This window comes from Trichechus manatus, unplaced genomic scaffold (assembly GCF_000243295.1).
Source record: "Trichechus manatus latirostris isolate Lorelei unplaced genomic scaffold, TriManLat1.0 scaffold00045, whole genome shotgun sequence".
Classification (NCBI taxonomy): Eukaryota; Metazoa; Chordata; class Mammalia; order Sirenia; family Trichechidae; genus Trichechus; species Trichechus manatus.
In genome coordinates, this window is record NW_004443981.1 from 6,609,766 (window position 1) to 6,613,023 (window position 3,258).

The following is a 3,258-nucleotide window of genomic DNA, read 5'->3' on the forward strand; positions in this document are numbered from 1 at the left end:
TCCTCTAAGACACATGTCAGGGGGACTTTCACTCCAGGCAGGACCCAGGTTCCCATACTGCCCTCAGCTGGGACTTGGACAAGCTCGAGCTGAGTGATGATGTCACTTTTCCACAGTAATGCCAACCTAACCCGTCTGCCCATTGTCCCACCCTGCTCTGCAGTGCACTGGAAGAGTGGGGGGACACGCTTTGTGATGGGTGAATAGCATCCTCTTTGCCAGACAAGGCTCCAGAGAATCCCTATTTCCAAACTGAAGGGTGTGACCACATGGGGTACCCGACGGAGCCGCCCTTGGCTGCTCTGAGGGGTGGTAAGACGGGGCCCTGAGCCTCCCTGACAGGGCTCCCAAGGCTCCGTGTTTATGGCTTGTGCAGCGTTCTCAAAAGCAGACCTCTCTTTGGCAGACTGGCACGATGGCGTTCTCTGGTGAGAACTATCTTGTGCTTCCAGGCCAGAGAGCTGCCATGCTCATGTGGGACGTCCTTCCCAGGAGAGAGCCTCAGTGCAGAGGCAGAATGCCCAGGTCTGGCGGAGGCCAGCCAAGCCACTATCATGGCCCTACACTCTGCTTCTCCCTTTTTTTCACAAAGCCAATGGCCAATCCAAACCACTGCCTTCAGCCCTCCACATCTGCCCTCAGAGCTTGTATGGGGCACTAGCAGTGCAGAGGAAAAGGAGTGGCAGAGTTTAGTGTCACTTTCGGTAACTTGGTAAACTCACTTAGCTTGCTCGCTACGGCAGCCAGTCATGTTGACCACACATTTCCTGATGAATTCTCCATGAATTCCATGAATTCTCCACCCCATGAAGCCACCTCTTTCCAGACAAAAGCTGGAAGAAAAGTTGTATGACAGCTTATCTTGACAACTGCACATTTATTTTCTTTCCAGAGGAAACTTTCTAAGCCAATGGGAATATTTAGCAACAGAAAAGCGTAAACTGCCCTTGCTTTTGATTGAGGTTCCTGTTAGCACAGACTGAAATAAAAGGACCCTGAGCCAGACTGCCCGGGTTCAAACCTCAGCTTTGCCACTTGCTAGCTGTGTGACCTAGGACAAAGTCACTTCCCCTGTCCGAGCCCCAATTTCCACATTTGGGCAATGTAGACAGTACCTTCATCCCAGGATTGTTGGTTAAAATGGAGTGAGATTATGTGTGTAAGGACAACTGATACCTGACATAGTAAGTGCTCTACAAACGGGATGTTCCCCAACCTAGCCGCAAGCAGGGAAGCAGAAGGGCACTGCACGATGGTGAAGCGCGGCACCTCAGCAGTGACTCTGTGGCTTCCCGAGCAGTGGGAGGTGTCAGGGAAACCAGAAGTGGGGTGGGGAGGGGGCCGTGGCTCAGTGAATGGCTGCCAGGGGCCCTCGGTCCTGAGGGATGTGGGCCGCACTTGCAGCTTCCCAGGGCAGTTGGTGAAAACATTTTCCCAGCATGAAAATGGTTTCCACAGTAGCTTGTGTCCTGGCTTGTCATGTGGTCCCTGACATGCACTGGAGAGCCGTGCTCTCCTGGGGCTCCTGCGGGCGAGTGGTTCAGTGGGGAGGGTGGGCACTGTCGCAAGGCCCAGGCTCCTAGTTCAGTGGCAGATCCAGGGCTCCGGGAACAACACTGGGGGCCAAGGAAGCCACAGGCCTCACGCAGCCTCACCTCACCAGGTGGGAGGGCAGAGCTGCCTGGGAGCCTGGCCCTAGCTTTTAAGACCCACCTTTTAATACCCCTCCCCTCAAAAAGGAAAAAAAAAAATGCTATTAGAGGCAAAAGGGGAGGCTATCGGTGGATAAGAGTGGATCTCTCTCCCACCTGTCACATGGCCCCAGGCCTCCCATGGCTAAGGAACTGCTTATTAACCCTGCTGACCTCCAGGCACCATTTGGAAAATGAAGAATCCCTCTGCCAAAAGCCGGCAGCTCTGAGTCAGGAAGGAGGCTGGGGCTGACCCCGCAGGCTGGAGCCGGTTTCCCTCTCGCCTATCTTCTGCCTCCTGCTCCTCTCAAGGTCACCAGGGACACTGCGCAGGCATTCCTTGGCAACACTGCTGTCTTTAAAGCAGTTTTATAAACTTGCCCTGGGCCCAGAAGGAAGACCCCCCTGGGTTCTAATCCCAGCTGTGCCACTTGACTGTTGGGTGATCCTTAATCACGAAGTGTCAGCTTCCTTAACTATTACAAGAAAGTATTTATTAAAATTCACGTCAGCGCCTTGAGAAAGACTAAATGATACACAGAGTAAAGTGTCTCAGTGTCTGACATGTGGTCAAGACTCAATGACCCCTGCATCTGAATACGGGCATGAGGCCAGGTGTCCTCACAGCCGTCAGCCATCCATCCTCCCAACCTTGCGTGCCATGAGGCGAGGGAGGGCGGGTTACTTGGATCTTGGGGTATCTGGGTCCATTCGTGTACTCTCTTCAAATGCATGGGTGCCGCTGAGCCGAGCAGCTGTACTGGGCCCTGATTAACGACTGTTCGTGAGTGGACAATGAGCTGTTCAGAAGCCTCCCTGATTGTGGCAGCTGTGGCTACTCACCCAGAGCAAGCCAGAGACGGCTGGGGCAGCCTCAGGTCCTTCACTCCCTCAGTGTGTATTTTCACCAGGCCCTGACCTCAGCAGCGGGCTGCATGGGGGGATAAAGCAGGCTCTCCCCCTAACTCACGGCCTGAGGCGGTCAGCCAGCAGGCAAACACCACAGTGGCAAGTGCTATGGAGAGGTGAATGTGGGGTGCTGTGGGAGCCCGCAGGAGGAGCACTTCACCCTCCTGGGGACTTGGGGAGCTAAAGGGCATCTGCGCTCCAGGATGGAAAAGGCAAACGGCAATCCAGGCCGAGGGCCAAACCTGTGCACAGGACCACAGGCACAAGCCGCTCTGTCATACAGAGATGGAGGAGGTGGAGACGAGGCTGGTGAAATAGGCAAGGGCCAGAACCCAGGGCCTCGCTGACCCGACTCGTCACACCGTTACTGCTCCCCCACAATTAGCTCGTGACCTCTGGGGAAGCCTCTGTCCTCTAGGAACCTGAGGACAGCAATTTCTTCTACCCACCTCCCAGGGTGGCTCCGACACCGCAAGTGCCATGAGCCAGGGGTAGAGAGCCGAGGAGCTGTTGGGGTTCTGCGGTGGAGAAACCAGAAACCACAATGAGGAGACATGCAGAAATGACTTCCCGGCGATCTGTACAACTCTCCGGCCTCCTGCTCCCCCCGTGCTGTCCGGCAGGTAAAAGGCTCCCGCGAGCATCCCGCAGTCAGAGG